This window comes from Trichechus manatus, unplaced genomic scaffold, assembly GCF_000243295.1.
Source record: "Trichechus manatus latirostris isolate Lorelei unplaced genomic scaffold, TriManLat1.0 scaffold00056, whole genome shotgun sequence".
Taxonomy (NCBI): domain Eukaryota; kingdom Metazoa; phylum Chordata; class Mammalia; order Sirenia; family Trichechidae; genus Trichechus; species Trichechus manatus.
Window position 1 is genome coordinate 14,963,095 of NW_004443992.1, and position 15,274 is coordinate 14,978,368.

A 15,274-nucleotide genomic window follows, 5' to 3' on the forward strand; every position below is an offset into this window, starting at 1 on the left:
CATAAGTATCTTCCTCAGTTCTGTCGGCAAGAAGATATTTCCTGAAAGACGCAACCTTGTAGTTAAAACAGTGCACACAAACACATACACTAAATCATTGTCATTTTTGACAGGCGCCTTAAGAAAAAGAGTATGTCAAATAGTAGATTATAAGAATTTAACTGACAGAACTAGATTACTTGCTAAGAAAAGACTACCCAGAAAAGGGTCACTGGTGATCATAGCATTGAATTTTTTTAAGGGTTCTTTTTCTCATTTGCTGCCTAGGGATGTGTACAGATTAAAAGATCTATTCTCTCCTTCTCCGTCATTCTTTGTTGTTGTTGCTAACTGCCATCAAGTTGGATGAGTGGTAGCTGCTCATGAGGTGCAAAGGAATCGAACCCCGATGGACTGCTTAGGTGAGAATTCTATAACTGACCCACCACTGCCCCCTATCATCCTTATATTCCAAAAAAGAAGCCCCTTTCTAAATCCTTTGCAGAGAGCAGGGGAAAAAGGAAAAGTCCTGGTAGGAGAAGCTTTTGAAAATAGTATTTTCCCCCCTTCCTTGAATGTTATTGATGGAAATGTATCGTGTGTGAAAAAGATAGAAAACTTGGGAACTACTCATTAAGTATCTGAACACACAAGGTTAGTTTGAGGAGACAGAGTAACTCCTACTTTCTAAGCTGTCATGGTATGATAGCCTTTCACTATGCAGAGATGGCATGCTTCTTAGGGTGTGGTTTCAACCACTGTGTCCTGTACTGGGGTTTAGGCAGTAACGATTCCTGTTTCTGTATGAGTCTGCTGTGCTGTTTTCCAGTGTTACCAAGACAACGTTCATGAACTGAACCACAGCTAATGCAGAGAACGGAAGAACTTTATCAAGATGCATGAGAACTTCAGCATCAAGATTGACAGAATTACTGACCATTTTGTCTTTACTCACAGGTTGAAAGAAATCTCACCATTCTGAACATTCTGAAATGTGCTTTGGTACTTCTGAAATGCATCATATGATAAATTGTATTTTACTTTGTCACAGTAAAGCATCAGTTTTTAAGTCCCTAAAGACATTTAGTATGCCCATTTTCTTTGTTTTTTTTTTTTTTTTAATAAGCATTGGGTAGCATGGGCCTGGAGCCCTGGTGACACAGTAGTTAAGAGCTCGGCTGCTAACCAAAAGGTCAGCAGTTCGAATCCACCAGCTGCTCCTTGGAAACCCTATGGGGCAGTTCTACTCTGTCCTATAGGGTTGCTATGAGTTGGAATCAACTCAATGGCAATGGGTTTGGTTTTGGGTTTGGTAGCATGGGCATAGGAGCCTTGTTGGCACAGTGGTTAAAGTACTCGGCTGCTAACCAAAAGGTCAACCACTGGAATCCGCCAGCCACTCCGTGGAAAAAAGATGTGGCAGTCTGCTTCTGTAAAGATTTATAGTCTTGGAAACCCTATGGGTCAGTTCTACTCTGTCCTATAGGGTCGCTTTCAATAGAAATTGGACTCAACAACTAAGGGTTTGGGTTTAGCATGGGCATAAAGACTGAGAGAAAGGAGTAAGAACCTAATGAGCCAGTTAAAAGGACAAGATAATCTCTCTTTTTTATTATTGTTATCATTAATGCCTTAGATATTTGACTATTAACACTAGTATGAAAGTAGTACAGTCAAAATTGCAGAATTTGGAGAAGATTACAAAAAAGTAAGTTTCTTATCCTTGGAAAGTCAAATGTCTCCACATTCTCAGAGTTACTGTTTTTCCATGGCTTCTTGGAAGATACCACTGTTACTTTTAGGGGGAGGTGGGGTGGTGGTGGGGTTCTTTCCAGGTGCTTTGCAGAGGGGCCAAAAGGAAAGCATTGTAAACAACTTAATTATGGAAAAAGAGGGAGTGCTGACCTCAGCATCTTTCTGTTCCTTCTACATAAAATTCTCATGAATACAACTGTGGAGGAGGAAGGATGGTAATAAATGTAACATTGGTCATTTGCTGATTATTCTAGCACAATAATTGTCACATATTTTCATCCTATAATCTTACCCTTATGCCCTAAATCGGTCCTTCTCAAACTATCTGCAGTGAAGACCATTGTTTTGTTTTGTTTTTAATTTCCAATACACCATAGACTGATAATTTTATAAAATTCAGTAAAAATAAATTAATAGATAAAAATTTTTAAAACAAAATGTAAGCCTAATTTTTTTGTATTATTGATTGCAATATGCTTAAAATTATTCTGTCAAATGCTGTAAAATTTATAAATGCTTTCAATTTCTGTAGTTACCTTTTTGCAGTTTGGTAACAAACTATTTGTGAACCACACTTTGAAACCCAAATCACGCATATATATATACACACAGGGCAGATACACATCACAGAAAAACACGTACAAATACATCCTACAAAGTATAGCTAAATTTCCATCCACTTAAAAAAATGATTTAAATTTGTATTAAATTATTACATTCACATAGTTAAAAAAAAAAACTTACTTCATACAAAAAAGCTTATGTGGAAACTGCAGTTTCCTACTGATGACTTGTAATGTCCCGCCTATGGAAGGATTTTATATCTCTATCTTCCAGTGTCCATCCAGAGAAGCAGCCACCTCACAATCCTATCAGAAAAGTTATCAATGCCATTTCCCGGTTCCCCTTCCCCACCCTGACCTTTGTCCTGGAGCTCTCTCCCTCTTTCTTCTCAATCCTGACTTGTTCCTGAGCCTGTTGCACAGCTGCTGCTGTACTGGGTATTCCCTTCCCCTCCCTTCTATATAAGTATTCCCTTTGAGATAGATTGTATTACACGCAGTCCGCATGTTACAAACGTACAACTTACGTACAACCCATAGTTATGAATCAACCCCCGAAAGCCTATTATATTAAAAATTTGGTGTACATGCAACAGTTGATAATAACAAACAGGTGCTACTTTGCCACACACATTAAAACACTATTATTGGTAGTATTGTATTATTATGTTAAAATGTTTTAGTGTATCTGGAAGTGTTACTTTAATGTTTTTTATGCATAGAAAAGTACACTATATACTATATACTAAGATAAACACTCAACTAAACCAAAACCAAACCTGTTGCCTTTGAGTTAACTACGACTCATAGCGACCCTAATAGGACAGAGTAGAACTGACCCATAGGGTTTCCAAGGAGCAGGTGGTGGATTCAAACTGCCAACCTTTTGGTTAGCAGTCGCACCTCTTAACCACTGCGCCACAGGTCAACTAACTGACATTAAATAGCAACCGTAACCTACTGTTCCAACTTACGTACAAATTTGACTTAAAGACAAATTTAGGCACGAAACTCGTTCATAATTCGGGGACTACCAGTTTTGTTCAAAATATTTCATGCTCCTGAATCAGGGTGGATTGTCCGTTCCTTTAGTATTAGGCTTGGCCATGACTTGTGACGTCTTACGTGTGGAAGAATTTTATATCTCCAACCTATGTGACTTTCTTTGGCCAATGATGTGTCACTTCCAGGTGGAAGCTTAAAAGACAGATCTGCCATCTTTCTCTTTCCCCTCTGCCACAGACCAGCAATGTCCCAGATAAAAGACTGCTCTATCAGCCTGGGCCCCACTAGGAAGGCTCCAGGGAGAAGAACTATAGCCTACCTATGATGGACATGCTGGGTAAGTAAGAAATAAACCTTTGTTGTAAAACATGGAGATTTTGGTGTTTTTTACCTCATCGTAGCCTAAGCTGACAGGTACACCCTTGTTTCCTGGTTCTTCTTTCTTGGTTTACTTCATTATTTTGGTAAAGCACATCTTCTAGTAGTTTCTTGAGAAAGTATTCATGACACATAAAGACCTAGTATGTCTGAAAACAACAGAATACTATATTTGAAATATTTTTTCCTCAAAATTGAACAGCACTGATACATTGTCTTCTGCCTTCCAATGATGCTGTTGCGAAGTCCAGTGCCATTCTTATTCCTCATCCTTTGTGTGTGACCCTTCACCCCACCCAGAGGCCCTAAAGTTCTTTTTTTATAAATGATACTCTAAAATTTTGTGGTAATGTACTTTAACATGGTTCTTTTCAATCACTGAGCTGGGCACTTGAATTTCTCTTTTAACCTTAAGGTTAATGTTCATCAAATCCAGGAAAATATCTTCTATAATTTTCCCCTGAAGATTTTTTTAAAGAATTTAGTTTTATCAAAGTTACACATACTCGTAGTTTGAAGAGTCAACAGCCCTCACACTGAATATTTAGGTTTCTCCAGACACAGCCGCTGTGAATTATTCAGGGCCTAGAACCAGTTCGTTCAGGTTCCAACCCCTGCTAGGAATCTGCATTTCTAACAAGTTCCCAGGGAATGCTAATGCAGCTGGTTAGGGACCAATTCTGAGAACCACTAAAAAAACTCCGCTGCCATCATGTGAATTCTGACCCATAGCAACCCAATAGGACAAAGTAGAACTGCCCCATAGGGTTTCCAAGGAGCGGCTGGTGGATTCGAATTGCCAACCTTTTGGTTAGCAGCCGAGTTCTTTAACCACTGCAGCACCAGGGCCCCTTACTAGCAGAACAGTGGCTCTCAAATTTGGTTGTACATAAGAATTACCTGGGGATCTTGTTAAAATGTAGATTCTGATTCAGTTTATCTGGGGTAGAATGCAAATTCTCAGTAGTTGTTTGAACTGGAACAAGCCTGTTTGGAGCCCTGGAATTATTTTAGCTGATTCTTTTGGAATTGACTTCCATATGTCTGAATAACATGTTTTAATTGTGGCAACTTGATATTTCTGGTTTAGGTATTATTTATTGACTTTCCATTATGGAAATGAGGGTTTATTCTCTTCCCTCTCTACACACCCACCACATACATGCACCTTTCATTGTGTATCATTGTGGGGTAAAGCATTTAGCTTTACCCAGAGTAGGATGGGCTTTGTCCTTGGTTCCTGAGAAATGACACTTGGAGTAATTGGGGTGCCTTGGTCTGGGACTTACAGGCCACACCTGAGTATTTGTGCTGGCGAGGCCAGACAAGACTCACCTGGGAGGCCGATATCAAACTAGCCTCAGGAAGCATGATTTAGCCTATCATGCAGGACTGGCCAATAAAAGCCCAGAACACAAAGGCTCAAAGAGCTTGCCAGCAAAGTAGGATGACATGCCCTGTTTAAGACATGGAAGCTTCACGCTAGGAGTTTTCCCAGGCTTCGCCTGTATGTCTCTTCCTTATGATGATCCAGATTCATATCACTTTGCTATAATAAATCTGTACTAGTAAGTATAGTACTTTCCATGCATTCTATAAGTCATTCCAACAAATTATCGAACCCAAAGGAGAAGGAGAGCCAGCAGATGAAAGTGGGATGTTGTCTGGCTCCCAAACTTTCAGCTGGCATCTGCTTTTTTGGCAGTCTAAAGGACAGTGTCTTTTTACCCTGTAATATCTGTCCTAGCTCTGGGTGGCTAAGGTCACAGAGAGTGTGCCACTTGGACGGCTAGTGTCAGAAATGATTGAGAAGTGGGAAAGTGGGGACTGGATCAGTTTCCACATTTTGGGTATCGTATTCGTGCTGATTCTTATCCACAAAGTTATCTACATAACCATGATTTCAGTTATATCATAACCACTGTTTACATTATTAGAACCATGCACTCTAGTCAGATTTGAGCCATATAATAAACTATAATTGCTTTTCCTCTCCTGTCCAATTTTTTGTTTTCCTTGGTGTTAAAATCTGTATTTTATTTTCTTAGTTTTCTCAGCACCTATCACTAATTCAAAACAAAACTCTCCACCAGTTGTTAAAGGCTCTTCTCAATACATTCATACACATCAGATTTTCCCATTAATTTTATCTTCCTGGAGAGGTCGCTGCTGGATTCTTGTGAGCTGCTCCACTCTGCATTGGTTGTCCTCTATATCTGATGTAGAGGCTATCATCCTGGATCTCCTTTTACCATTATCCTGAGGACTACCTTTGTTTCTCCTCTGGTTCGATCCTTTGTATCTCATATCTTCCTCCTTTTTGTTTTACTCTCTTCTTTTGGTAGATCCTATCCTTTAGTAGGAGTCCTGGTGCTGTTGTGGTTAACAGCTCGGCTGCTAACCAAAATGTCGGCAGTTCGAATCCAACAGCCGCTCCTTAGAAACCCTATAAGGCAGTTCTACTCTGTTCTGTAGGGCCACTGTGAGTTGAAATCAACTCAAAGGCAACATGTATCCTTTAGTAGCTTCCTGAGAAAGAGTGCAGAGTAGCTGGAATTTTTCAGACCTTCCATATCTGAAAATGTCTTTATTCTACCCTATGTCTGAATGATAGTTTAGCCATACAGTTCTACATAGGCAATATTTTTCCTTTAGAATTTTGGAGATAATCATATTCTAGTTTCCAGGGTTATTGATTCCTAGTCTTTTGCAGTTAACCTGTTTTGTCTCTCTAGAAACTTGTGCAATCTTCTCTTTGTTCTCAGTATTTGGGAATTTCACAGTGTGTGACTTGGCGTGGGTCTGTGTTTATTCATTGTGCTAGATAGTCACTGAGACCTTTTAGTCTGAAAACTGAAAATTTGTTCCTTTGGTTTTGGGATATTTTCTTGAATTATTTCATTGATGATTTTTTCCCCTCTATTTTCTTTGTTCTCTCAGTAGAATATCTATATCCAATATCACATTTCCTGGACTGGCCCACTTGCTTTTCTAATTGGGATGGGGCTGGGGGCTCTTACTGGGTGGGAGATTTCCAAAACTTTATTTTCCAGTGCCTCTATTAAGTTTTTCATTTCTGTCATCATTTTTATTTTCCAAGAGCTCTTTTTTGTTCTCTGAATGCTTCTTTATATAGGGACCTATTCTTGTTTCATGATCTCTTATCTCCCTGAGGATTTTTTTTTTTTATTTTATTTTGTCTGTATAATCTCTACTTCCTCAAATCTGCTTTTATTCTGCATATTATTACTTTTTAATATGTGTTTCCATTACAGTCTTTTCTTAAATTTCAATTCTTAGCTATCTACACATATTTAAGAGCAGAGGATTAAAAAGCTGTTTGGAAACTCTCAGCATGAGTTGAGTTAGTTGAGCAGAAATTTCAATGTAGGCAGGGTTTCTCAGACTCAGCACTATTGACATTTTGGGCCAGACAGTTCTTTTTGTGAGGAAGCTGCCTGTCCTGTAAATTGTAGCATCCATGCCCTCTCCTCGCTAGATGCCAGTAGCATTACACCCCACCCTCAGTTATGACAACCAAACATGTCTCTAGGCATTGCTGAATGTCCCTTGGAGGCATAAGTACGCCTTCTTCCCATTCTGTTGAGAATTAATGCTGTAGGGTAATTTGGCTGGCTCATTCCTTGGGGAACTTTCACGGTCAGTATCTTGAGTTCTTTCATTTGGGTGCTGGTGAAATTCCTGGAAAAGGCTCTTCCAACCTCTTATCTTGAGGGTAAAGACCTAGTTGACAGAGTTCTGGGAGCTGTGTGGAGGAAGCAGGAAGGGAAGCATCAATGTCCATTATGTATGGGTTCACTTAGTTCCTCTGTTTGTGGTTCGGTAACCCCTGATCCCAACTGTGCTCCTGTCACCCAGTCCACAGCATCTCAGTTTTATCCTCTCTAGAGAAAGAGTCGCCTTAAACACTTCAGCTACCAGGGCTCCAGAGAAAGAGTGGCCAGTTTTCTGCCTGGGTTGCAGAGAGAGTGTTGTCCTAATGCAAGCACAGTGAGAAGAGAATGAAGAGATCCAATTGCTTCTTTAATAGTATTCAAATAAGCTTTCCTATTTTAACCCCTTCCTCCCTCCGTTTCACCCACCTCAGGTGTGATGCCATCAATTCCTAGGACTTCTAAGGAATCTGCAGTGTGAATCTCACTAATTCTGTGTTCCCCACTGCCAGCTTGGGATTTGGTTTTTGAAGAAACGCTTTGTCAATTACCACTTGTCCATTTCAGTTCGTTAATTTATTGTCTCCTCTACCACTACCCTGTGCTTATAGGTTTGCACCTTTACTATAGTTTCAGAGAATTTTCTGGGGGGACTAAAATTAGATGTATATTATTAATCCACTATCTGTACTCATAAGTCTGCATTATTTCTTTGATAATTTCCTTCTCTACATTTTCTATGTTCTCTCTTTTCAGAAATGCATATTAGTTGGGTGTTGAAGGTTTAGGTGAAATTCCTATTAGTTAGATGTTACAGCTCTTAAGAGTTCCTAAATTTGTATACTGTTTTCCATCTTTTTTTTTTCCTACTCTCTGAGAAATTTCCTTGACTTAACTTCCTACCCTATTATTGAATTTATTTATCAGTTTGTCATACTGTGGTGGCTTGCATGTTGCTGTGATGCTGGAAGCTATGCCACTGGCATGTCAAATACCACTAGAATCACCCATGGTGGGCAGGTTTCAGTGGAGCTTCCAGACTAAGACAGACTAGGAAGAAGGACCTGGCACTCCACTTCTGAAAAAATTGGCCAGTGAAAACTTTATGAGTAGTGGCAAAACATTGTCTGATATAGTGCCAGAAGATAAGCCCCTCAGGTTGGAAGGGACTCAAGATATGACTGGGTAAGAGCTGCCTCCTCAAAGTAGAAAACCAAAACGAAACTAAATCCTTTGCCAGCAAGTCAATTCTGACTCATAGCGACCTTATAAGACAGAGTAGAACAGCCCCATAGGGTTTCCAAGGAGCGGTTGGTGGATTCGAACTTCCGACCTTTTTTGGTTAGCAGCCGAACACTTAACTACTGTGCCATGAAGGCTCTCCTCGAAGTAGAATCAACCTTAATGACGTGGATGGAGTAAAGTTTTTGGGACCTTCATTTGCTGAGGTGGCATGACTCAAAATAAGAAGAAAAAGCTGCAAGCATCCATTAATAATTGGAACATGGAATGTACAAAGCATGAATCTAGGAAAATTGGAAGTCATCAAAAATGAAATAGAATGTATAAAGATCAAAATCCTAGGCATTAGTGAGCTAAAATGGACTGGTATTGGCCATTTTGAATTGGATTGTAGGCCTACTATGCCAGGATTGACAAATTGAAGAGGAATGGCACTGTATTCATTGTCAAAAAGAACATTTCAAGGTCTATCCTGAAGTACAATGCTGTCAGTGATAGGATAATATCCATATTACAAGGAAGACCAGTTAATACAACTATTATTCAAATTTATACACCAACCACTAAAGCCAAAGATGAACAAATTGAAGTTTTTTATCAACTTCTGCAGTCTGAAATTGATCAAACATGCAATCAAGATGCATTGATAATTACCGATGATTGGACTGTGAAAGTTGGAAATGAAGAATCAGTAGTTTAAAAATATGGCCTTGGTGATAAAAACAACGCAGGAGATCGCATGATAGAATTTTGCAAGACCAACGACTTCTTCATTGCAAACACCTTTTTTCAACAACATAATAAATGGTGACTGTACACATGGACCTCCTCAGATGGAATACACAGGAATCAAATCGACTACATCCTATAGAAAGAAACAATGGAGAAGCTCAATATTATCAGTCAGAACAAGGCCGGGGGCCAGCTGCAGAGCAGACCACCAACTGCTCACATCAAGTTGAAGCCAAAGAAAATTAAAACAACTCCATGAGAGCCAAAGTATTACGTTGAGTACGTGCCACCTGAATTTAGAGACCATCGCAAAAATAGATTTGGCACATTGAACACTAATGACCAAAAACCAGACAAGTGTAGAATGACGTCAAGGACATCATACGTGAAGAAAGCAAAAGCTCAATAAAAAGACAAGAAAGAAAGAAAAGACCAGAAGAGATGTCAGAAGAGACTCTGAAATTTGTTCTTGAACGTACAGTATCTAAAGCAAATAGAAGAAATAATGAAGTAAAAGAGCTGAATAGAAGAGTTCAGGAAGACAAAGTAAAGTATTATAATGAAATATGCAAAGACTTGGAGTTAGAAAACCAAAAGGGAAGAACAGGCTCAGCGTTTCTGAATAAAGAAAAAATTCAAGCCTCAAGTTGCCATATTGAAGGACTGTATGGGCAAAATATTGAATAACCCAGGAAGCATCAAAAGAAGATGGAAGGAATACAGAGTCACTGTACCAAAAAGAACTGGTTGACATTCAACCATTTCAGGAGGTAGCATATGATCAAGAACCAATGGTATTGAAGAAAGAAGTCCAAGTTGCACTGAAGATATTGGTAAAAACAAGGCTCCAGGAATTGGTGGAATACCAGTTGAGATGTTTCAACAAATGGGTGCACTGCTAGAAGCACTCACTCGTCTTTGCCAAGAAATTTGGAAGACAACTACCTGGCCAATCAACTGGAAGACAACTACCTGGCCAATCAACTGGAAGAGATCCATTTTTGTGCCCATTCCTAAGAAAGGTGATCCAACAGAATGTGGAAATTATCGAAGAATATTATTAATATCACATGCAAGTAAAATTTTGCTGAGATAATTCAAAAATGGTAACAGCAGTACATTTGACAGTGAACTGCCAGAAATTCAAGTCTGATTCAGAAAAAGACGTGGAACAAGGGATATCATTGCTGATGTCAGGCGGATCTTGGCTGAAAGCAGAGAATAGCAGAAAGATATCTACTTGCGTTTTATCGACTATGTAAAAGAATTTAACTGTGTGGATTATAACAAATTATGGTTAACATTGTGAAGAAATGGGAATTCCAGAACACTTAACTGTGCTTATGAGGAACCTGTACACAGACCAAGAGGCAGTTGCTCAAACAGGGTAAGTGGATACTCCGTGGTTTAAAATCAAGAAAGGTATGCACGAGGGTTGTACCCTTTCACCATACTTATTCCATCTGTATGCTAAGCAAATAATCCGAGAAGCTGGACTATATGAAGAAGAACATGGCATCAGGATTGGTGGAAGACTCATTAACAACGTGCACTATGCAGATGACACAACCTTGTTTGCTGAAAGCAAAAGGACTTGAAGCACTTACCGATGAAATCAAAGACTATAGCCTTCAGTATGGATTACACCTCAACATAAAGAAAATAAAATCCTCACAACTGGACCAATAAACAACATCATGATAAACAGAGAAAATATTGAAGTTGTCAAGGATTTCATTGGATTCACAATCAACACCCCTGGAAGCAGCAGTCAAGAAATCAAATGACGTATTGCATTGGGCAAATCTGCTGCAAAAGACCTCTTTAAAGTGTTAAAAAGCAAAGATGTCACTTTGAGGACTAAGGTGTGCCTGACCCAAGCCATGGTATTTTCAATCGCCTTATATGCATGTGAAAGCTGGGCAATGAATAACGAAGACCAAAAAGAATTTGTGCATTTGAATTATGGTGTTGGTGAAGAATACTGAATATACCATGGACTGCCAGAAGAAGGAACAAATCTGTCTTGGAAGAAATACAGCCAGAATGCTCCTTAGAAGTGAGGATGGCGAGACTTTGTCTCATGTACTTTGGACATGTTACCAGGAGGGACCAGTCCCTGGAGAAGGAAGTAGAGAAGTAGAGTAGAGGGTCATGCTTGGTAAAGCAGAGGGTCAGCAAAAGAGAAGAAGACCCTCAATGAGATGGATTGACACAGTGGCTGCAACAATGGGCTCAAACATAGCAACAATTGTGAGGATAGAATAGAACTGGGCAGCATTGTGTTTTGTTGTACATAGGGTTACTACGAATTGGAATGATTTGATGGCATCTAAAAACATTTTTTATCCTGTTTCTCTTTTGTGGATGAAATCTCATATATATTAACTACAATGGTTTTGTCTGTTTTCTTGTTTCCTGCATTGTCTGTTTCCCTTGAATTCCATTTTTTGTTTGATTGATTAGTTGGTTCGACAGTTTGTTGGTTTCTATCTTTCATGCTGGACACTTTTCTTAAATGTATGCCAATCGTTGCTTATCATATTTAAGAAAAAAGTACCAAAAAACTCTAGAGAAGCTCTGTCTACATGAACTGGAATTGACAACTGGTAGGCTTCACTTACAGTAACTGAACAGTGAACAGATGTTTTCACTGGAGTACCCCCAAATGGAGGCCTTTTCTCTGGGGATGGTTTCCTTTCTCCAAAGATGAAACTTCTAGTCCTCTGCCTCCACTGTAAAAACCTGGCTGCCTGCATTCTAGGATCTGGTAGAAGCAAAGAGTCTTGGGATATTATCATTCAATCTGAAGACTCTGAATCCTTCCATTCTGAGTCATTCCCACCTTCTGTTGTCCCTGGGGCCCCCTAGCCCAGAGCTACTTAGTTCAACTTCTCCCCAGAATAAACCTCTTCTTCCTTGCCTGGCAATGAGGGGAATTTGCCTGGCAGCAAGGTGGGTGACCTGCTGGGTAAAACTATACCTCATAAAGATTTTCAAATAATTCTACTAGTCATTTGTCCCAGTGCTCACCCCTGCCTTTGCAGGACCTGGTGCCTCCCACAGTACTTTCTTTACCTATGCAAGAGTGGCCCGGCCTTTGGCCTCATAGTTTAGAGCCTACTTCTCCTCAAAATACACAGGAAATATTTTAAAAGAACACAAAACGCCTCTATCATTTGGGATCTGGCACGAAATGCTAGCACAGCACAACATGTCACTCTAAATATTCACTCTTGTTACTGCAAAGTAGTAACTCTTTTTACTCCAATGCAAATATTGGAGACAGGCATTGCTTCTGAACGCAGGGAGATTTGAGTAGTGGTATGGTAAGAAGAAAGACAAATTCATTAATTTATCACATCCTTCCTCAGAGAGCTTGAATGATCTAGATTTTTACATGATGATCTTTTCCCAATAGTTCAGAAAGTCTGTTTTCTTGTTTCTCATGTACCTATTTGTAGTTCTGGAGGTACTCATTACTTAGTGCAGTATACAAACAGTTATACATGGTAGCTGAGGAACATTTTCCAATATTAAACAATTCCTATTACTCTTAAATTTGTAACATTTATAAAGCATGGCACTAATTCTTTACAGTGGCCATTAAATAGGCATTAGCTGCTAGAATTGAAAAGTTTTCTTTTTTACAAATATTTAATGAGATTTAATTAATGTATCAAAAAGAAATTTAAAATTCGAGGACCTTCTCGGAGGCAGGGCCAAGATGGCAGAGTAGTCAGATGCTTCCGGTGGGCGCTTTTACAACAAAGACCCAAAAAAACAAGTAATTCAATTATATATGGCCATCTGGGAGCCCTGAACATCAAAGGCAGAGTTGAGGAACCGGACTGAGCAGCAGGGGGAGGGAGAGAAGGTTCAGAAGCAGCGAAGAGTTGCCTGACCTGACCTGGCGAGAGCCTGAGCCCTTCAGGCCTGATCAGCTCGGGGGTGAGTGGTAATGTAGACAAGCAGCCATGCTCGGGAGGCAGGTTTTCCGCAAGGGAAGAGACCCAGCACCAGAGAGTCTACACAGCCACAAAGAACCAGTGAGAAGCAGCCCTCCACGAAAGATAAGTACTTGCGTACAGCTTACCGCGCAGATCAAAAACACCCCCCTTTGGGAAAAACCTCTCTCCCATTTACCTCACCACTCCCTGGTCTGCACTGGGTCCCAGACCAGCTTCAGCAACTGCCAAGTACCCTGGGCCAGAAGTAGGATCCATCAACACGCCTGGAGCCATTCTCCCTGCCTTGGAGAGTGAACAAATTAACAAACAGAGGAAAAAATTAATGGCTGGCTCCTCTAAGCCAGGAAGCCAGGGTAGGCACAGCTCCTTTGCCTAGGCACAGGCATAAGGGATCCACAGACTTTGAGTGCCTTTACCCCTGCAGAGACTTGTGTGGGCCCATCTCAATAGCATAGGCCCTCATTACCACAGTACAGCAGGGTATATACTGGAACTCTAATTTCAACTGTTTCAGCTGTGAAGTGGCAGGTTCTTGACATCTGACACTGCTCTGTCCATTAAGGAGGGTCTTCACCTACCCACATCATAGACCTGAGGACTGGTGGCTCTACCCACACCACCTAGCCACCTGTGAGAGGGGCCCATGAATAAGAGGTGCCCCCCAGTCCTCACAGCCAACAGCATTAGGTGATCATAGTTTGGCTGCAAAACCCACCCACCTATGCGCTCTAGGGAACAGGGACACACCTTCCCCCTGAACACAAGGGAGTGGCCGTCAGCCCCCTGCCTTGCTCAGAGTGTGTCCCCCTGCTGCAGCCAGATGCCTGTGCCTACACCAATCACCCAGGACTGTCTAGGACTATAAGTGAGAGCCTACACCACACACTTGGTGGCTATCTACCTGCGCACCTGAGCTGAATCCATACAGGAGGAGAGGGCGGACTCCTGAGCTCACATACCTAGTAACAGATCTAACCACCTGGTGACAGGACATTATAGCTTCAAAGGTGCCAGTAATCAAACTAGCTCATAAGAGCAGCCAATTTGGGCATATCAAAACAAAACAAGAAGCTAGGACACAGTAACCAAACATAAAATAAATAAATATAATAACTTGTTGATGGCTCAGAGACAATATCAAATCACATAAAGAGGCAATCCATGACAGCTTCAGCAAGCCCCCAAAAAAAGAATCTAGAAATTTTCCAGAGGAGGAAGATTTCTTGGAATTACCGGAGACAGTATACAAAAGATTAATATACAGGACTCTTCAAAAACTTAGGAAGGAAATTAATCAAAACGCAGAACATGCAATAGAGGAAATTAAAAAGATTAGAGAAGAGCATAATGGCAAACTTAACAGGCTGCAAGAATCCACAGAGAGACAGCAATCAGAAATCCAGAAGATTAACAATAAAATTTCAGAATTAGACAACTCAATAGAAAGTCATAGGAGCAGAATTGAGGCAATGAAAGTCAGAATGAGTGAGACTGAAGATAAAGCACTTGACACCAACTTATTTGAGGAAAAATCGGATAAAAGCATTAAAAAAATAAATGAAGAAACCCTAAGGATTATGTGGGACTCTATCAAGAGGAATAACCTATGAGTGATTGGAGTACCAGAACGGGGTGGGGAGTGGGGGATAACAGAAAATACAGAGAGAATTGTTGAAGATTTGTTGGCAGAAAACTTCCCCGATATCATGAAAGATGACAAGATATCTATCCAAGAAGCTCATCGAACCCCACATGAGGTAGATCCCAAAAGAAAGTCACCAAGACATATTATAATCAAACTAGCCAAAATCAAAGATAGAGAGAATTTTAAGAGCAACTATGGATAAATGAAAAGTCATCTACAAAGGAGAGTCAGTAAGAATAAGCTCAGACTACCCAGTGAAGCCATGCAGGCAAGAAGGCAATGGAATGACATATATAAAGTCTGGAAGGAAAAAAACTAACAGCCAAGAAT